The following is a 20,465-nucleotide window of genomic DNA, read 5'->3' on the forward strand; positions in this document are numbered from 1 at the left end:
AAGGGAGAATAGGCAGACTTGCTTCAAAGATTTGGTGACCTTGGATGGGTGGGTTGAATGAAGAAGTGAACCTGGTTTCTGGGAAAGGAGTATCGAGATGAAGATGAGGAAAAGTGAACATGGACCACATTCATAGGTTAGAGAAATACATTTAATAGGTTGAATGGTTTTGAAAAGTGAACTTCGAGCAGTAATTGTTGTTTTTTAAATTGCAAAGAAATTAAAAATGAATGTGGGATTGGAGGCACACTCTGAGCAGAAAAGCACCATAAGCTGCTATGGTGCAACTCAAGATGGTGAATAGAACCTTTAATATGATGATGCTCTTCTTTTGCTAGTTTTTTCGAGTCACCTTTTATTGTAAGTAGCTGATACAGCATTTTTTGCAGCTCTTCAGTTTATGGTTATCATGTGAGAACACTGTTTTCATCATATTTATTATTCTACAAATGTATTTTTAAATGCACTGATGTGGTGTTTGCATGAAATGCAAGATGGCACATCATGGAATGTTTAAACTGAGCATCGCGTAGGATATGTGATATTTGGCACCCAGAGGAGTAGGACACGTAGATCCTATAAGAAGTAAAGACTCTCTAGCAAGGGCCGTCCATACTCTGAGTTTAAACTTTACTTTTTGTGAAATGGTTTATGAAAAACAACACGGCTGCTCCAGGTGAGGCTCGAACTCACAACCTCGGCATGGCTCAGTGCAAGTACTGCTGTACAAGTACCACGCGCTAACCGATTGCGCCACTGGAGCTCTCTCTTTTCACATCTCCCCAGGTGAGCCATCTACAGCTGACCAAGTAGATGACAGACACTGCTCCATCATTCACTGTGCAAGATCGACTCACATGCTAGCATGTTATCATGACTATTAAAAATACAGTCCAAACGGAATAGATTCTATAATTGTCCTATAACATATGCTCTGTCTATTCAAAACCCCATAGAATTATATCTTGACAGTTCTGACAAAGTCTAGGGGAATCTTATGAATATTTGTAATTAGCACATAGTAAGAATGTCCCAAAAATGAAATGTAGGTCCCTAATTGGGGGAAGACGTGGAATGTGAGATCTTGCCTCAGCTGTTTTTTTTCTTTTTTAGGTACAGTATATTGACACTTCAGTACCTTTTGTGAAGCAAGGTTTCAGATGGGCTGTAGGGCAGACGATGTGGCCGAGTGGTTAAGGCGATGGACTGCTAATCCATTGTGCTCTGCACGCGTGGGTTCGAATCCCACCTTCGTCGGAAAGCCATCAGAGTCTCTTTTGATGGCCAGCATTTCTTGTAGTATAATTACACTCTCTTTCAAGACAGAGCCAGGATCCGCTAGATGGGATCATCTGACTCTTCCATTTTAACAAATATGTCAAATAAAGTGAAGTATTTTGTGCGTAATAGAAATTAGATCTTTTATGGAGTTTCCAGAGGATTGCCTTTCACTCACTCCTGGCTTATTAACCAGTTTGGATAAATAGATTGATAAGAAAGCAGCTCTTACTCCTAAAGTTTAGGCCGTCTCAAATTAATGACTGTTAACATATGTCTGCCCCACAGAGACAGATCACTTCTAATAAGTGGGTTCTCTATATGTCACTGATTGCAGACATACTAACTAGAGCTATCGGTATGGTCTTGAATGTGAAAACTCTTATTTTCTCATATGAAAATGTAGTTTTTCATACTTCCAAGAAAAGTGCCTTAAGCATGGTCTTCAATGTGTGCGCGCACGTGGACATTCATATGCAACTACATTTCCATACAGAGTCTCAAAATCATAGATATATTCATACCTCAGTAAGAATACATGTTGCAATTTACATCCTGCGTGCAGACTGGCCTTGTATCTCAGTGGCAGAGCACTGGTCTTGTAAACCAGGGGTCATGAGTTCAAGCCTCATCAGGGCCTTTTTACATGAGTCTTTCTGTATGTTGTTTTCAAGTCATTCTTCCCTGGAGTCACACCTTGCTTTAGGATTGCTTATTGCCAAGCTTCCCTTTCCTGCTTTCATATTATCAAGAAAATATCATGAAGATCATTGAATTATAAATTATTGCCTCACCCCTTCCGATCGCCTGACGAACGCCTGACAAACGCCATTCTCACCCTGCCGGGCAAAGCCAAATAAGCCATGCATATTTACAGTTCCTTTGAAAGGCAGAGCGAGGACTAGGACCTCTGTTCCGACTGAATCTGCATCCACAGAAAGGATGTTATAAGGCCCTACAAATTTCACCAAGGAGATGTGAAATTCTTCCCCCATAAAATACTTTTTTTCCCAGATACCCCGGCTCTTAGGCAAATGAGGTTACTCCTCAAAACCCCACCCCCACTAAATATCCTTCTCTCCTGCTGTCCATTCAAATGATACAAGGTATCTTGTACATAGAGAGAAAGGGAGAATAGGCAGACTTGTGCTTCAAAGATTTGGTGACCTTGGATGGGTGGGTTGAATGAAGAAGTGAACCTGGTTTCTGGGAAAGGAGTATCGAGATGAAGATGAGGAAAAGTGAACATGGACCACATTCATAGGTTAGAGAAATACATTTAATAGGTTGAATGGTTTTGAAAAGTGAACTTCGAGCAGTAATTGTTGTTTTTTAAATTGCAAAGAAATTAAAAATGAATGTGGGATTGGAGGCACACTCTGAGCAGAAAAGCACCATAAGCTGCTATGGTGCAACTCAAGATGGTGAATAGAACCTTTAATATGATGATGCTCTTCTTTTGCTAGTTTTTTCGAGTCACCTTTTATTGTAAGTAGCTGATACAGCATTTTTTGCAGCTCTTCAGTTTATGGTTATCATGTGAGAACACTGTTTTCATCATATTTATTATTCTACAAATGTATTTTTAAATGCACTGATGTGGTGTTTGCATGAAATGCAAGATGGCACATCATGGAATGTTTAAACTGAGCATCGCGTAGGATATGTGATATTTGGCACCCAGAGGAGTAGGACACGTAGATCCTATAAGAAGTAAAGACTCTCTAGCAAGGGCCGTCCATACTCTGAGTTTAAACTTTACTTTTTGTGAAATGGTTTATGAAAAACAACACGGCGGCTCCAGGTGAGGCTCGAACTCACAACCTCGGCATGGCTCAGTGCAAGTACTGCTGTACAAGTACCACGCGCTAACCGATTGCGCCACTGGAGCTCTCTCTTTTCACATCTCCCCAGGTGAGCCATCTACAGCTGACCAAGTAGATGACAGACACTGCTCCATCATTCACTGTGCAAGATCGACTCACATGCTAGCATGTTATCATGACTATTAAAAATACAGTCCAAACGGAATAGATTCTATAATTGTCCTATAACATATGCTCTGTCTATTCAAAACCCCATAGAATTATATCTTGACAGTTCTGACAAAGTCTAGGGGAATCTTATGAATATTTGTAATTAGCACATAGTAAGAATGTCCCAAAAATGAAATGTAGGTCCCTAATTGGGGGAAGACGTGGAATGAGAGATCTTGCCTCAGCTGTTTTTTTTCTTTTTTAGGTACAGTATATTGACACTTCAGTACCTTTTGTGAAGCAAGGTTTCAGATGGGCTGTAGGGCAGACGAGGTGGCCGAGTGGTTAAGGCGATGGACTGCTAATCCATTGTGCTCTGCACGCGTGGGTTCGAATCCCACCTTCGTCGGAAAGCCATCAGAGTCTCTTTTGATGGCCAGCATTTCTTGTAGTATAATTACACTCTCTTTCAAGACAGAGCCAGGATCCGCTAGATGGGATCATCTGACTCTTCCATTTTAACAAATATGTCAAATAAAGTGAAGTATTTTGTGCGTAATAGAAATTAGATCTTTTATGGAGTTTCCAGAGGATTGCCTTTCACTCACTCCTGGCTTATTAACCAGTTTGGATAAATAGATTGATAAGAAAGCAGCTCTTACTCCTAAAGTTTAGGCCGTCTCAAATTAATGACTGTTAACATATGTCTGCCCCACAGAGACAGATCACTTCTAATAAGTGGGTTCTCTATATGTCACTGATTGTAGACATACTAACTAGAGCTATCGGTATGGTCTTGAATGTGAAAACTCTTATTTTCTCATATGAAAATGTAGTTTTTCATACTTCCAAGAAAAGTGCCTTAAGCATGGTCTTCAATGTGTGCGCGCACGTGGACATTCATATGCAACTACATTTCCATACAGAGTCTCAAAATCATAGATATATTCATACCTCAGTAAGAATACATGTTGCAATTTACATCCTGCGTGCAGACTGGCCTTGTATCTCAGTGGCAGAGCACTGGTCTTGTAAACCAGGGGTCATGAGTTCAAGCCTCATCAGGGCCTTTTTACATGAGTCTTTCTGTATGTTGTTTTCAAGTCATTCTTCCCTGGAGTCACACCTTGCTTTAGGATTGCTTATTGCCAAGCTTCCCTTTCCTGCTTTCATATTATCAAGAAAATATCATGAAGATCATTGAATTATAAATTATTGCCTCACCCCTTCCGATCGCCTGACGAACGCCTGACAAACGCCATTCTCACCCTGCCGGGCAAAGCCAAATAAGCCATGCATATTTACAGTTCCTTTGAAAGGCAGAGCGAGGACTAGGACCTCTGTTCCGACTGAATCTGCATCCACAGAAAGGATGTTATAAGGCCCTACAAATTTCACCAAGGAGATGTGAAATTCTTCCCCCATAAAATACTTTTTTTCCCAGATACCCCGGCTCTTAGGCAAATGAGGTTACTCCTCAAAACCCCACCCCCACTCACCATAAATATCCTTCTCTCCTGCTGTCCATTCAAATGATACAAGGTATCTTGTACATAGAGAGAAAGGGAGAATAGGCAGACTTGTGCTTCAAAGATTTGGTGACCTTGGATGGGTGGGTTGAATGAAGAAGTGAACCTGGTTTCTGGGAAAGGAGTATCGAGATGAAGATGAGGAAAAGTGAACATGGACCACATTCATAGGTTAGAGAAATACATTTAATAGGTTGAATGGTTTTGAAAAGTGAACTTCGAGCAGTAATTGTTGTTTTTTAAATTGCAAATAAATTAAAAATGAATGTGGGATTGGAGGCACACTCTGAGCAGAAAAGCACCATAAGCTGCTATGGTGCAACTCAAGATGGTGAATAGAACCTTTAATATGATGATGCTCTTCTTTTGCTAGTTTTTTCGAGTCACCTTTTATTGTAAGTAGCTGATACAGCATTTTTTGCAGCTCTTCAGTTTATGGTTATCATGTGAGATCACTGTTTTCATCATATTTATTATTCTACAAATGTATTTTTAAATGCACTGATGTGGTGTTTGCATGAAATGCAAGAAGGCACATCATGGAATGTTTAAACTGAGCATCGCGTAGGATATGTGATATTTGGCACCCAGAGGAGTAGGACACGTAGATCCTATAAGAAGTAAAGACTCTCTAGCAAGGGCCGTCCATACTCTGAGTTTAAACTTTACTTTTTGTGAAATGGTTTATGAAAACAACACGGCTGCTCCAGGTGAGGCTCGAACTCACAACCTCGGCATGGCTCAGTGCAAGTACTGCTGTATAAGTACCGCGCGCTAACCGATTGCGCCACTGGAGCTCTCTCTTTTCACATCTCCCCAGGTGAGCCATCTACAGCTGACCAAGTAGATGACAGACACTGCTCCATCATTCACTGTGCAAGATCGACTCACATGCTAGCATGTTATCATGACTATTAAAAATACAGTCCTTAGATTCTATAATTGTCCTATAACATATGCTCTGTCTATTCAAAACCCCATAGAATTATATCTTGACAGTTCTGACAAAGTCTAGGGGAATCTTATGAATATTTGTAATTAGCACATAGTAAGAATTTCCCAAAAATGAAATGTAGGTCCCTAATTGGGGGAAGACGTGGAATGTGAGATCTTGCCTCAGCTGTTTTTTTTCTTTTTTAGGTAGAGTATATTGACACTTCAGTACCTTTTGTGAAGCAAGGTTTCAGATGGGGCTGTAGGGCAGACGAGGTGGCCGAGTGGTTAAGGCGATGGACTGCTAATCCATTGTGCTCTGCATGCGTGGGTTCGAATCCCACCTTCGTCGGAAAGCCATCAGAGTCTCTTTTGATGGCCAGCATTTCTTGTAGTATAATTACACTCTCTTTCAAGACAGAGCCAGGATCCGCTAGATGGGATCATCTGACTGTTCCATTTTAACAAATATGTCAAATAAAGTGAAGTATTTTGTGCGTAATAGAAATTAGATCTTTCATGGAGTTTCCAGAGGATTGCCTTTCACTCACTCCTGGCTTATTAACCAGTTTGGATAAATAGATTGATAAGAAAGCAGCTCTTACTCCTAAAGTTTAGGCCGTCTCAAATGAATGACTGTTAACATATGTCTGCCCCACAGAGACAGATCACTTCTAATAAGTGGGTTCTCTATATGTCACTGATTGCAGACATACTAACTAGAGCTATCGGTATGGTCTTGAATGTGAAAACTCTTATTTTCTCATATGAAAATGTAGTTTTTCATACTTCCAAGAAAAGTGCCTTAAGCATGGTCTTCAATGTGTGCGCGCACGTGGACATTCATATGCAACTACGTTTCCATACAGAGTCTCAAAATCATAGATATATTCATACCTCAGTAAGAATACATGTTGCAATTTACATCCTGCGTGCAGACTGGCCTTGTAGCTCAGTGGCAGAGCACTGGTCTTGTAAACCAGGGGTCATGAGTTCAAGCCTCATCAGGGCCTTTTTACATGAGTCTTTCTGTATGTTGTTTTCAAGTCATTCTTCCCTGGAGTCACACCTTGCTTTAGGATTGCTTATTGCCAAGCTTCCCTTTCCTGCTTTCATATTATCAAGAAAATATCATGAAGATCATTGAATTATAAATTATTGCCTCACCCCTTCCGATCGCCTGACGAACGCCTGACAAACGCCATTCTCACCCTGCCGGGAAAGCCCTGCCGGGCAAAGCCAAATAAGCCATGCATATTTACAGTTCCTTTGAAAGGCAGAGCGAGGACTAGGACCTCTGTTCCGACTGAATCTGAATCCACAGAAAGGATGTTATAAGGCCCTACAAATTTCACCAAGGAGATGTGAAATTCTTCCCCCATAAAATAATTTTTTTCCCAGATACCCCGGCTCTTAGGCAAATGAGGTTACTCCTCAAAACCCCACCCCCACTCACCATAAATATCCTTCTCTCCTGCTGTCCATTCAAATGATACAAGGTATCTTGTACATAGAGAGAAAGGGAGAATAGGCAGACTTGTGCTTCAAAGATTTGGTGACCTTGGATGGGTGGGTTGAATGAAGAAGTGAACCTGGTTTCTGGGAAAGGAGTATCGAGATGAAGATGAGGAAAAGTGAACATGGACCACATTCATAGGTTAGAGAAATACATTTAATAGGTTGAATGGTTTTGAAAAGTGAACTTCGAGCAGTAATTGTTGTTTTTTAAATTGCAAAGAAATTAAAAATGAATGTGGGATTGGAGGCACACTCTGAGCAGAAAAGCACCATAAGCTGCTATGGTGCAACTCAAGATGGTGAATAGAACCTTTAATATGATGATGCTCTTCTTTTGCTAGTTTTTTCGAGTCACCTTTTATTGTAAGTAGCTGATACAGCATTTTTTACAGCTCTTCAGTTTATGGTTATCATGTGAGAACACTGTTTTCATCATATTTATTATTCTACAAATGTATTTTTAAATGCACTGATGTGGTGTTTGCATGAAATGCAAGATGGCACATCATGGAATGTTTAAACTGAGCATCGCGTAGGATATGTGATATTTGACACCCAGAGGAGTAGGACACGTAGATCCTATAAGTAAAGACTCTCTAGCAAGGGCCGTCCATACTCTGAGTTTAAACTTTACTTTTTGTGAAATGGTTTATGAAAAACAACACGGCTGCTCCAGGTGAGGCTCGAACTCACAACCTCGGCATGGCTCAGTGCAAGTACTGCTGTATAAGTACCGTGCGCTAACCGATTGCGCCACTGGAGCTCTCTCTTTTCACATCTCCCCAGGTGAGCCATCTACAGCTGACCAAGTAGATGACAGACACTGCTCCATCATTCACTGTGCAAGATCGACTCACATGCTAGCATGTTATCATGACTATTAAAAATACAGTCCAAACGGACTAGATTCTATAATTGTCCTATAACATATGCTCTGTCTATTCAAAACCCCATAGAATTATATCTTGACAGTTCTGACAAAGTCTAGGGGAATCTTATGAATATTTGTAATTAGCACATAGTAAGAATTTCCCAAAAATGAAATGTAGGTCCCTAATTGGGGGAAGACGTGGAATGTGAGATCTTGCCTCAGCTGTTTTTTTTTCTTTTTTAGGTACAGTATATTGACACTTCACTACCTTTTGTGAAGCAAGGTTTCAGATGGGGCTGTAGGGCAGACGAGGTGGCTGAGTGGTTAAGGCGATGGACTGCTAATCCATTGTGCTCTGCACGCGTGGGTTCGAATCCCACCTTCGTCGGAAAGCCATCAGAGTCTCTTTTGATGGCCAGCATTTCTTGTAGTATAATTACACTCTCTTTCAAGACAGAGCCAGGATCCGCTAGATGGGATCATCTGACTGTTCCATTTTAACAAATATGTCAAATAAAGTGAAGTATTTTGTGCGTAATAGAAATTAGATCTTTCATGGAGTTTCCAGAGGATTGCCTTTCACTCACTCCTGGCTTATTAACCAGTTTGGATAAATAGATTGATAAGAAAGCAGCTCTTACTCCTAAAGTTTAGGCCGTCTCAAATGAATGACTGTTAACATATGTCTGCCCCAGAGAGACAGATCACTTCTAATAAGTGGGTTCTCTATATGTCACTGATTGCAGACATACTAACTAGAGCTATCGGTATGGTCTTGAATGTGAAAACTCTTATTTTCTCATATGAAAATGTAGTTTTTCATACTTCCAAGAAAAGTGCCTTAAGCATGGTCTTCAATGTGTGCGCGCACGTGGACATTCATATGCAACTACGTTTCCATACAGAGTCTCAAAATCATAGATATATTCATACCTCAGTAAGAATACATGTTGCAATTTACATCTTGCGTGCAGACTGGCCTTGTAGCTCAGTGGCAGAGCACTGGTCTTGTAAACCAGGGGTCATGAGTTCAAGCCTCATCAGGGCCTTTTTACATGAGTCTTTCTGTATGTTGTTTTCAAGTCATTCTTCCCTGGAGTCACACCTTGCTTTAGGATTGCTTATTGCCAAGCTTCCCTTTCCTGCTTTCATATTATCAAGAAAATATCATGAAGATCATTGAATTATAAATTATTGCCTCACCCCTTCCGATCGCCTGACGAACGCCTGACAAACGCCATTCTCACCCTGCCGGGCAAAGCCAAATAAGCTATGCATATTTACAGTTCCTTTGAAAGGCAGAGCGAGGACTAGGACCTCTGTTCCGACTGAATCTGCATCCACAGAAAGGATGTTATAAGGCCCTACAAATTTCACCAAGGAGATGTGAAATTCTTCCCCCATAAAATACTTTTTTTCCCAGATACCCCGGCTCTTAGGCAAATGAGGTTACTCCTCAAAACCCCACCCCCACTCACCATAAATATCCTTCTCTCCTGCTGTCCATTCAAATGATACAAGGTATCTTGTACATAGAGAGAAAGGGAGAATAGGCAGACTTGTGCTTCAAAGATTTGGTGACCTTGGATGGGTGGGTTGAATGAAGAAGTGAACCTGGTTTCTGGGAAAGGAGTATCGAGATGAAGATGAGGAAAAGTGAACATGGACCACATTCATAGGTTAGAGAAATACATTTAATAGGTTGAATGGTTTTGAAAAGTGAACTTCGAGCAGTAATTGTTGTTTTTTAAATTGCAAATAAATTAAAAATGAATGTGGGATTGGAGGCACACTCTGAGCAGAAAAGCACCATAAGCTGCTATGGTGCAACTCAAGATGGTGAATAGAACCTTTAATATGATGATGCTCTTCTTTTGCTAGTTTTTTCGAGTCACCTTTTATTGTAAGTAGCTGATACTGCATTTTTTGCAGCTCTTCAGTTTATGGTTATCATGTGAGAACACTGTTTTCATCATATTTATTATTCTACAAATGTATTTTTAAATGCACTGATGTGGTGTTTGCATGAAATGCAAGATGGCACATCATGGAATGTTTAAACTGAGCATCGCGTAGGATATGTGATATTTGGCACCCAGAGGAGTAGGACACGTAGATCCTATAAGAAGTAAAGACTCTCTAGCAAGGGCCGTCCATACTCTGAGTTTAAACTTTACTTTTTGTGAAATGGTTTATGAAAAACAACACGGCTGCTCCAGGTGAGGCTCAAACTCACAACCTCGGCATGGCTCAGTGCAAGTACTGCTGTATAAGTACCGCGCGCTAACCGATTGCGCCACTGGAGCTCTCTCTTTTCACATCTCCCCAGGTGAGCCATCTACAGCTGACCAAGTAGATGACAGACACTGCTCCATCATTCACTGTGCAAGATCGACTCACATGCTAGCATGTTATCATGACTATTAAAAATACAGTCCAAACGGAATAGATTCTATAATTGTCCTATAACATATGCTCTGTCTATTCAAAACCCCATAGAATTATATCTTGACAGTTCTGACAAAGTCTAGGGGAATCTTATGAATATTTGTAATTAGCACATAGTAAGAATTTCCCAAAAATGAAATGTAGGTCCCTAATTGGGGGAAGACGTGGAATGTGAGATCTTGCCTCAGCTGTTTTTTTTCTTTTTTAGGTACAGTATATTGACACTTCAGTACCTTTTGCGAAGCAAGGTTTCAGATGGGGCTGTAGGGCAGACGAGGTGGCCGAGTGGTTAAGGCGATGAACTGCTAATCCATTGTGCTCTGCACGCATGGGTTCGAATCCCACCTTCGTCGGAAAGCCATCAGAGTCTCTTTTGATGGCCAGCATTTCTTGTAGTATAATTACACTCTCTTTCAAGACAGAGCCAGGATCCGCTAGATGGGATCATCTGACTGTTCCATTTTAACAAATATGTCAAATAAAGTGAAGTATTTTGTGCGTAATAGAAATTAGATCTTTCATGGAGTTTCCAGAGGATTGCCTTTCACTCACTCCTGGCTTATTAACCAGTTTGGATAAATAGATTGATAAGAAAGCAGCTCTTACTCCTAAAGTTTAGGCCGTCTCAAATGAATGACTGTTAACATATGTCTGCCCCACAGAGACAGATCACTTCTAATAAGTGGGTTCTCTATATGTCACTGATTGCAGACATACTAACTAGAGCTATCAGTATGGTCTTGAATGTGAAAACTCGTATTTTCTCATATGAAAATGTAGTTTTTCATACTTCCAAGAAAAGTTCCTTAAGCATGGTCTTCAATGTGTGCGCGCACGTGGACATTCATATGCAACTACGTTTCCATACAGAGTCTCAAAATCATAGATATATTCATACCTCAGTAAGAATACATGTTGCAATTTACATCCTGCGTGCAGACTGGCCTTGTAGCTCAGTGGCAGAGCACTGGTCTTGTAAACCAGGGGTCATGAGTTCAAGCCTCATCAGGGCCTTTTTACATGAGTCTTTCTGTATGTTGTTTTCAAGTCATTCTTCCCTGGAGTCACACCTTGCTTTAGGATTGCTTATTGCCAAGCTTCCCTTTCCTGCTTTCATATTATCAAGAAAATATCATGAAGATCATTGAATTATAAATTATTGCCTCACCCCTTCCGATCGCCTGACGAACGCCTGACAAACGCCATTCTCACCCTGCCGGGCAAAGCCAAATAAGCCATGCATATTTACAGTTCCTTTGAAAGGCAGAACGAGGACTAGGACCTCTGTTCCGACTGAATCTGCATCCACAGAAAGGATGTTATAAGGCCCTACAAATTTCACCAAGGAGATGTGAAATTCTTCCCCCATAAAATACTTTTTTTCCCAGATACCCCGGCTCTTAGGCAAATGAGGTTACTCCTCAAAACCCCACCCCCACTCACCATAAATATCCTTCTCTCCTGCTGTCCATTCAAATGATGCAAGGTATCTTGTACATAGAGAGAAAGGGAGAATAGGCAGACTTGCTTCAAAGATTTGGTGACCTTGGATGGGTGGGTTGAATGAAGAAGTGAACCTGGTTTCTGGGAAAGGAGTATCGAGATGAAGATGAGGAAAAGTGAACATGGACCACATTCATAGGTTAGAGAAATACATTTAATAGGTTGAATGGTTTTGAAAAGTGAACTTCGAGCAGTAATTGTTGTTTTTTAAATTGCAAATAAATTAAAAATGAATGTGGGATTGGAGGCACACTCTGAGCAGAAAAGCACCATAAGCTGCTATGGTGCAACTCAAGATGGTGAATAGAACCTTTAATATGATGATGCTCTTCTTTTGCTAGTTTTTTCGAGTCACCTTTTATTGTAAGTAGCTGATACAGCATTTTTTGCAGCTCTTCAGTTTATGGTTATCATGTGAGAACACTGTTTTCATCATATTTATTATTCTACAAATGTATTTTTAAATGCACTGATGTGGTGTTTGCATGAAATGCAAGATGGCACATCATGGAATGTTTAAACTGAGCATCGCGTAGGATATGTGATATTTGGCACCCAGAGGAGTAGGACACGTAGATCCTATAAGAAGTAAAGACTCTCTAGCAAGGGCCGTCCATACTCTGAGTTTAAACTTTACTTTTTGTGAAATGGTTTATGAAAAACAACACGGCTGCTCCAGGTGAGGCTCGAACTCACAACCTCGGCATGGCTCAGTGCAAGTACTGCTGTATAAGTACCGCACGCTAAACGATTGCGCCACTGGAGCTCTCTCTTTTCACATCTCCCCAGGTGAGCCATCTACAGCTGACCAAGTAGATGACAGACACTGCTCCATCATTCACTGTGCAAGATCGACTCACATGCTAGCATGTTATCATGACTATTAAAAATACAGTCCAAACGGAATAGATTCTATAATTGTCCTATAACATATGCTCTGTCTATTCAAAACCCCATAGAATTATATCTTGACAGTTCTGACAAAGTCTAGGGGAATCTTATGAATATTTGCAATTAGCACATAGTAAGAATTTCCCAAAAATGAAATGTAGGTCCCTAATTGGGGGAAGACGTGGAATGTGAGATCTTGCCTCAGCTGTTTTTTTTTCTTTTTTAGGTACAGTATATTGACACTTCAGTACCTTTTGTGAAGCAAGGTTTCAGATGGGGCTGTAGGGCAGACGAGGTGGCCGAGTGGTTAAGGCGATGGACTGCTAATCCATTGTGCTCTGCACGCGTGGGTTCGAATCCCACCTTCGTCGGAAAGCCATCAGAGTCTCTTTTGATGGCCAGCATTTCTTGTAGTATAATTACACTCTCTTTCAAGACAGAGCCAGGATCCGCTAGATGGGATCATCTGACTGTTCCATTTTAACAAATATGTCAAATAAAGTGAAGTATTTTGTGCGTAATAGAAATTAGATCTTTCATGGAGTTTCCAGAGGATTGCCTTTCACTCACTCCTGGCTTATTAACCAGTTTGGATAAATAGATTGATAAGAAAGCAGCTCTTACTCCTAAAGTTTAGGCCGTCTCAAATGAATGACTGTTAACATATGTCTGCCCCACAGAGACAGATCACTTCTAATAAGTGGGTTCTCTATATGTCACTGATTGCAGACATACTAACTAGAGCTATCGGTATGGTCTTGAATGTGAAAACTCTTATTTTCTCATATGAAAATGTCGTTTTTCATTCTTCCAAGAAAAGTGCCTTAAGCATGGTCTTCAATGTGTGCGCGCACGTGGACATTCATATGCAACTACGTTTCCATACAGAGTCTCAAAATCATAGATATATTCATACCTCAGTAAGAATACATGTTGCAATTTACATCCTTCGTGCAGACTGGCCTTGTAGCTCAGTTGCAGAGCACTGGTCTTGTAAACCAGGGGTCACGAGTTCAACCCTCATCAGGGCCTTTTTACATGAGTCTTTCTGTATGTTGTTTTCAAGTCATTCTTCCCTGGAGTCACACCTTGCTTTAGGATTGCTTATTGCCAAGCTTCCCTTTCCTGCTTTCATATTATCAAGAAAATATCAAGAAGATCATTGAATTATAAATTATTGCCTCACCCCTTCCGATCGCCTGACGAACGCCTGACAAACGCCATTCTCACCCTGCCCGGCAAAGCCAAATAAGCCATGCATATTTACAGTTCCTTTGAAAGGCAGAACGAGGACTAGGACCTCTGTTCCGACTGAATCTGCATCCACAGAAAGGATGTTATAAGGCCCTACAAATTTCACCAAGGAGATGTGAAATTCTTCCCCCATAAAATACTTTTTTTCCCAGATACCCCGGCTCTTAGGCAAATGAGGTTACTCCTCAAAACCCCACCCCCACTAAATATCCTTCTCTCCTGCTGTCCATTCAAATGATACAAGGTATCTTGTACATAGAGAGAAAGGGAGAATAGGCAGACTTGCTTCAAAGATTTGGTGACCTTGGATGGGTGGGTTGAATGAAGAAGTGAACCTGGTTTCTGGGAAAGGAGTATCGAGATGAAGATGAGGAAAAGTGAACATGGACCACATTCATAGGTTAGAGAAATACATTTAATAGGTTGAATGGTTTTGAAAAGTGAACTTCGAGCAGTAATTGTTGTTTTTTAAATTGCAAAGAAATTAAAAATGAATGTGGGATTGGAGGCACACTCTGAGCAGAAAAGCACCATAAGCTGCTATGGTGCAACTCAAGATGGTGAATAGAACCTTTAATATGATGATGCTCTTCTTTTGCTAGTTTTTTCGATTCAGCTTTTATTGTAAGTAGCTGATACAGCATTTTTTGCAGCTCTTCAGTTTATGGTTATCATGTGAGAACACTGTTTTCATCATATTTATTATTCTACAAATGTATTTTTAAATGCACTGATGTGGTGTTTGCATGAAATGCAAGTTGGCACATCATGGAATGTTTAAACTGAGCATCGCGTAGGATATGTGATATTTGGCACCCAGAGGAGTAGGACACGTAGATCCTATAAGAAGTAAAGACTCTCTAGCAAGGGCCGTCCATACTCTGAGTTTAAACTTTACTTTTTGTGAAATGGTTTATGAAAAACAACACAGCTGCTCCAGGTGAGGCTCGAACTCACAACCTCGGCATGGCTCAGTGCAAGTACTGCTGTATAAGTACCGCGCGCTAACCGATTGCGCCACTGGAACTCTCTCTTTTCACATCTCCCCAGGTGAGCCATCTACAGCTGACCAAGTAGATGACAGACACTGCTCCATCATTCACTGTGCAAGATCGACTCACATGCTAGCATGTTATCATGACTATTAAAAATACAGTCCAAACGGAATAGATTCTATAATTGTCCTATAACATATGCTCTGTCTATTCAAAACCCCATAGAATTATATCTTGACAGTTCTGACAAAGTCTAGGGGAATCTTATGAATATTTGTAATTAGCACATAGTAAGAATTTCCCAAAAATGAAATGTAGGTCCCTAATTGGGGGAAGACGTGGAATGTGAGATCTTGCCTCAGCTGTTTTTTTTTCTTTTTTAGGTACAGTATATTGACACTTCAGTACCTTTTGTGAAGCAAGGTTTCAGATGGGGCTGTCGGGCAGACGAGGTGGCCGAGTGTTTAAGGCGATGGACTGCTAATCCATTGTGCTCTGCACGCGTGGGTTCGAATCCCACCTTCGTCGGAAAGCCATCAGAGTCTCTTTTGATGGCCAGCATTTCTTGTAGTATAATTACACTCTCTTTCAAGACAGAGCCAGGATCCGCTAGATGGGATCATCTGACTGTTCCATTTTAACAAATATGTCAAATAAAGTGAAGTATTTTGTGCGTAATAGAAATTAGATCTTTCATGGAGTTTCCAGAGGATTGCCTTTCACTCACTCCTGGCTTATTAACCAGTTTGGATAAATAGATTGATAAGAAAGCAGCTCTTACTCCTAAAGTTTAGGCCGTCTCAAATGAATGACTGTTAACATATGTCTGCCCCACAGAGACAGATCACTTCTAATAAGTGGGTTCTCTATATGTCACTGATTGCAGACATACTAACTAGAGCTATCGGTATGGTCTTGAATGTGAAAACTCTTATTTTCTCATATGAAAATGTCGTTTTTCATACTTCCAAGAAAAGTGCCTTAAGCATGGTCTTCAATGTGTGCGCGCACGTGGACATTCATATGCAACTACGTTTCCATACAGAGTCTCAAAATCATAGATATATTCATACCTCAGTAAGAATACATGTTGCAATTTACATCCTGCGTGCAGACTGGCCTTGTAGCTCAGTTGCAGAGCACTGGTCTTGTAAACCAGGGGTCATGAGTTCAAGCCTCATCAGGGCCTTTTTACATGAGTCTTTCTGTATGTTGTTTTCAAGTCATTCTTCCCTGGAGTCACACCTTGCTTTAGGATTGCTTATTGCCAAGCTTCCCTTTCCTGCTTTCATATTATCAAGAAAATATCAAGAAGATCATTGAATTATAAATTATTGCCTCACCCCTTCCGATCGCCTGACGAACGCCTGACAAACGCCATTCTCACCCTGCCGGGCAAAGCCAAATAAGCCATGCATATTTACAGTTCCTTTGAAAGGCAGAACGAGGACTAGGACCTCTGTTCCGACTGAATCTGCATCCACAGAAAGGATGTTATAAGGCCCTACAAATTTCACCAAGGAGATGTGAAATTCTTCCCCCATAAAATACTTTTTTTCCCAGATACCCCGGCTCTTAGGCAAATGAGGTTACTCCTCAAAACCCCACCCCCACTAAATATCCTTCTCTCCTGCTGTCCATTCAAATGATACAAGGTATCTTGTACATAGAGAGAAAGGGAGAATAGGCAGACTTGCTTCAAAGATTTGGTGACCTTGGATGGGTGGGTTGAATGAAGAAGTGAACCTGGTTTCTGGGAAAGGAGTATCGAGATGAAGATGAGGAAAAGTGAACATGGACCACATTCATAGGTTAGAGAAATACATTTAATAGGTTGAATGGTTTTGAAAAGTGAACTTCGAGCAGTAATTGTTGTTTTTTAAATTGCAAAGAAATTAAAAATGAATGTGGGATTGGAGGCACACTCTGAGCAGAAAAGCACCATAAGCTGCTATGGTGCAACTCAAGATGGTGAATAGAACCTTTAATATGATGATGCTCTTCTTTTGCTAGTTTTTTCGATTCAGCTTTTATTGTAAGTAGCTGATACAGCATTTTTTGCAGCTCTTCAGTTTATGGTTATCATGTGAGAACACTGTTTTCATCATATTTATTATTCTACAAATGTATTTTTAAATGCACTGATGTGGTGTTTGCATGAAATGCAAGTTGGCACATCATGGAATGTTTAAACTGAGCATCGCGTAGGATATGTGATATTTGGCACCCAGAGGAGTAGGACACGTAGATCCTATAAGAAGTAAAGACTCTCTAGCAAGGGCCGTCCATACTCTGAGTTTAAACTTTACTTTTTGTGAAATGGTTTATGAAAAACAACACAGCTGCTCCAGGTGAGGCTCGAACTCACAACCTCGGCATGGCTCAGTGCAAGTACTGCTGTATAAGTACCGCGCGCTAACCGATTGCGCCACTGGAACTCTCTCTTTTCACATCTCCCCAGGTGAGCCATCTACAGCTGACCAAGTAGATGACAGACACTGCTCCATCATTCACTGTGCAAGATCGACTCACATGCTAGCATGTTATCATGACTATTAAAAATACAGTCCAAACGGAATAGATTCTATAATTGTCCTATAACATATGCTCTGTCTATTCAAAACCCCATAGAATTATATCTTGACAGTTCTGACAAAGTCTAGGGGAATCTTATGAATATTTGTAATTAGCACATAGTAAGAATTTCCCAAAAATGAAATGTAGGTCCCTAATTGGGGGAAGACGTGGAATGTGAGATCTTGCCTCAGCTGTTTTTTTTTCTTTTTTAGGTACAGTATATTGACACTTCAGTACCTTTTGTGAAGCAAGGTTTCAGATGGGGCTGTAGGGCAGACGAGGTGGCCGAGTGTTTAAGGCGATGGACTGCTAATCCATTGTGCTCTGCACGCGTGGGTTCGAATCCCACCTTCGTCGGAAAGCCATCAGAGTCTCTTTTGATGGCCAGCATTTCTTGTAGTATAATTACACTCTCTTTCAAGACAGAGCCAGGATCCGCTAGATGGGATCATCTGACTGTTCCATTTTAACAAATATGTCAAATAAAGTGAAGTATTTTGTGCGTAATAGAAATTAGATCTTTCATGGAGTTTCCAGAGGATTGCCTTTCACTCACTCCTGGCTTATTAACCAGTTTGGATAAATAGATTGATAAGAAAGCAGCTCTTACTCCTAAAGTTTAGGCCGTCTCAAATGAATGACTGTTAACATATGTCTGCCCCACAGAGACAGATCACTTCTAATAAGTGGGTTCTCTATATGTCACTGATTGCAGACATACTAACTAGAGCTATCGGTATGGTCTTGAATGTGAAAACTCTTATTTTCTCATATGAAAATGTCGTTTTTCATACTTCCAAGAAAAGTGCCTTAAGCATGGTCTTCAATGTGTGCGCGCACGTGGACATTCATATGCAACTACGTTTCCATACAGAGTCTCAAAATCATAGATATATTCATACCTCAGTAAGAATACATGTTGCAATTTACATCCTTCGTGCAGACTGGCCTTGTAGCTCAGTTGCAGAGCACTGGTCTTGTAAACCAGGGGTCACGAGTTCAAGCCTCATCAGGGCCTTTTTACATGAGTCTTTCTGTATGTTGTTTTCAAGTCATTCTTCCCTGGAGTCACACCTTGCTTTAGGATTGCTTATTGCCAAGCTTCCCTTTCCTGCTTTCATATTATCAAGAAAATATCAAGAAGATCATTGAATTATAAATTATTGCCTCACCCCTTCCGATCGCCTGACGAACGCCTGACAAACGCCATTCTCACCCTGCCGGGCAAAGCCAAATAAGCCATGCATATTTACAGTTCCTTTGAAAGGCAGAACGAGGACTAGGACCTCTGTTCCGACTGAATCTGCATCCACAGAAAGGATGTTATAAGGCCCTACAAATTTCACCAAGGAGATGTGAAATTCTTCCCCCATAAAATACTTTTTTTCCCAGATACCCCGGCTCTTAGGCAAATGAGGTTACTCCTCAAAACCCCACCCCCACTAAATATCCTTCTCTCCTGCTGTCCATTCAAATGATACAAGGTATCTTGTACATAGAGAGAAAGGGAGAATAGGCAGACTTGCTTCAAAGATTTGGTGACCTTGGATGGGTGGGTTGAATGAAGAAGTGAACCTGGTTTCTGGGAAAGGAGTATCGAGATGAAGATGAGGAAAAGTGAACATGGACCACATTCATAGGTTAGAGAAATACATTTAATAGGTTGAATGGTTTTGAAAAGTGAACTTCGAGCAGTAATTGTTGTTTTTTAAATTGCAAAGAAATTAAAAATGAATGTGGGATTGGAGGCACACTCTGAGCAGAAAAGCACCATAAGCTGCTATGGTGCAACTCAAGATGGTGAATAGAACCTTTAATATGATGATGCTCTTCTTTTGCTAGTTTTTTCGATTCAGCTTTTATTGTAAGTAGCTGATACAGCATTTTTTGCAGCTCTTCAGTTTATGGTTATCATGTGAGAACACTGTTTTCATCATATTTATTATTCTACAAATGTATTTTTAAATGCACTGATGTGGTGTTTGCATGAAATGCAAGTTGGCACATCATGGAATGTTTAAACTGAGCATCGCGTAGGATATGTGATATTTGGCACCCAGAGGAGTAGGACACGTAGATCCTATAAGAAGTAAAGACTCTCTAGCAAGGGCCGTCCATACTCTGAGTTTAAACTTTACTTTTTGTGAAATGGTTTATGAAAAACAACACAGCTGCTCCAGGTGAGGCTCGAACTCACAACCTCGGCATGGCTCAGTGCAAGTACTGCTGTATAAGTACCGCGCGCTAACCGATTGCGCCACTGGAACTCTCTCTTTTCACATCTCCCCAGGTGAGCCATCTACAGCTGACCAAGTAGATGACAGCCACTGCTCCATCATTCACTGTGCAAGATCGACTCACATGCTAGCATGTTATCATGACTATTAAAAATACAGTCCAAACGGAATAGATTCTATAATTGTCCTATAACATATGCTCTGTCTATTCAAAACCCCATAGAATTATATCTTGACAGTTCTGACAAAGTCTAGGGGAATCTTATGAATATTTGTAATTAGCACATAGTAAGAATTTCCCAAAAATGAAATGTAGGTCCCTAATTGGGGGAAGACGTGGAATGTGAGATCTTGCCTCAGCTGTTTTTTTTTCTTTTTTAGGTACAGTATATTGACACTTCAGTACCTTTTGTGAAGCAAGGTTTCAGATGGGGCTGTAGGGCAGACGAGGTGGC

At 40.7% G+C, this 20,465-nt stretch overlaps 13 non-coding genes across 13 annotated transcripts; 7 read left to right on the forward strand and 6 right to left on the reverse strand.

Moving 5' to 3' along the window:
- The first annotated feature begins 1,175 nt into the window (after nt 1-1,175).
- Nucleotides 1,176-1,257, forward strand: TRNAS-GCU (transfer RNA serine (anticodon GCU)). The gene has a single exon. It is a non-coding gene; the product is annotated as a tRNA-Ser (tRNA).
- A 2,324-nt stretch (nt 1,258-3,581) lies between these two features.
- TRNAS-GCU (transfer RNA serine (anticodon GCU)) lies at nt 3,582-3,663 on the forward strand. Its single transcript has one exon. It is a non-coding gene; the product is annotated as a tRNA-Ser (tRNA).
- A 1,822-nt stretch (nt 3,664-5,485) lies between these two features.
- Nucleotides 5,486-5,580, reverse strand: TRNAI-UAU (transfer RNA isoleucine (anticodon UAU)). Its single transcript has 2 exons — nt 5,543-5,580; nt 5,486-5,521 (listed from the first exon to the last, which is right to left on the reverse strand). It is a non-coding gene; the product is annotated as a tRNA-Ile (tRNA).
- Nucleotides 5,581-6,657: 1,077 nt separating this feature from the next.
- TRNAT-UGU (transfer RNA threonine (anticodon UGU)) lies at nt 6,658-6,729 on the forward strand. The gene has a single exon. It is a non-coding gene; the product is annotated as a tRNA-Thr (tRNA).
- Nucleotides 6,730-7,902: 1,173 nt separating this feature from the next.
- Nucleotides 7,903-7,997, reverse strand: TRNAI-UAU (transfer RNA isoleucine (anticodon UAU)). Its single transcript has 2 exons — nt 7,960-7,997; nt 7,903-7,938 (listed from the first exon to the last, which is right to left on the reverse strand). It is a non-coding gene; the product is annotated as a tRNA-Ile (tRNA).
- Nucleotides 7,998-8,411: 414 nt separating this feature from the next.
- Nucleotides 8,412-8,493, forward strand: TRNAS-GCU (transfer RNA serine (anticodon GCU)). Its single transcript has one exon. It is a non-coding gene; the product is annotated as a tRNA-Ser (tRNA).
- A 589-nt stretch (nt 8,494-9,082) lies between these two features.
- TRNAT-UGU (transfer RNA threonine (anticodon UGU)) lies at nt 9,083-9,154 on the forward strand. The gene has a single exon. It is a non-coding gene; the product is annotated as a tRNA-Thr (tRNA).
- A 1,162-nt stretch (nt 9,155-10,316) lies between these two features.
- TRNAI-UAU (transfer RNA isoleucine (anticodon UAU)) lies at nt 10,317-10,411 on the reverse strand. The gene is made up of 2 exons: nt 10,374-10,411; nt 10,317-10,352 (listed from the first exon to the last, which is right to left on the reverse strand). It is a non-coding gene; the product is annotated as a tRNA-Ile (tRNA).
- A 1,084-nt stretch (nt 10,412-11,495) lies between these two features.
- On the forward strand, nt 11,496-11,567 carry TRNAT-UGU (transfer RNA threonine (anticodon UGU)). The gene has a single exon. It is a non-coding gene; the product is annotated as a tRNA-Thr (tRNA).
- A 1,669-nt stretch (nt 11,568-13,236) lies between these two features.
- On the forward strand, nt 13,237-13,318 carry TRNAS-GCU (transfer RNA serine (anticodon GCU)). Its single transcript has one exon. It is a non-coding gene; the product is annotated as a tRNA-Ser (tRNA).
- Nucleotides 13,319-15,133: 1,815 nt separating this feature from the next.
- TRNAI-UAU (transfer RNA isoleucine (anticodon UAU)) lies at nt 15,134-15,228 on the reverse strand. The gene is made up of 2 exons: nt 15,191-15,228; nt 15,134-15,169 (listed from the first exon to the last, which is right to left on the reverse strand). It is a non-coding gene; the product is annotated as a tRNA-Ile (tRNA).
- Nucleotides 15,229-17,539: 2,311 nt separating this feature from the next.
- On the reverse strand, nt 17,540-17,634 carry TRNAI-UAU (transfer RNA isoleucine (anticodon UAU)). Its single transcript has 2 exons — nt 17,597-17,634; nt 17,540-17,575 (listed from the first exon to the last, which is right to left on the reverse strand). It is a non-coding gene; the product is annotated as a tRNA-Ile (tRNA).
- A 2,311-nt stretch (nt 17,635-19,945) lies between these two features.
- Nucleotides 19,946-20,040, reverse strand: TRNAI-UAU (transfer RNA isoleucine (anticodon UAU)). The gene is made up of 2 exons: nt 20,003-20,040; nt 19,946-19,981 (listed from the first exon to the last, which is right to left on the reverse strand). It is a non-coding gene; the product is annotated as a tRNA-Ile (tRNA).
- Between the last annotated feature and the right edge of the window lie 425 nt (nt 20,041-20,465).

Source organism: Triturus cristatus, chromosome 12 (assembly GCF_964204655.1).
Source record: "Triturus cristatus chromosome 12, aTriCri1.1, whole genome shotgun sequence".
Lineage (NCBI taxonomy): Eukaryota > Metazoa > Chordata > Amphibia > Caudata > Salamandridae > Triturus > Triturus cristatus.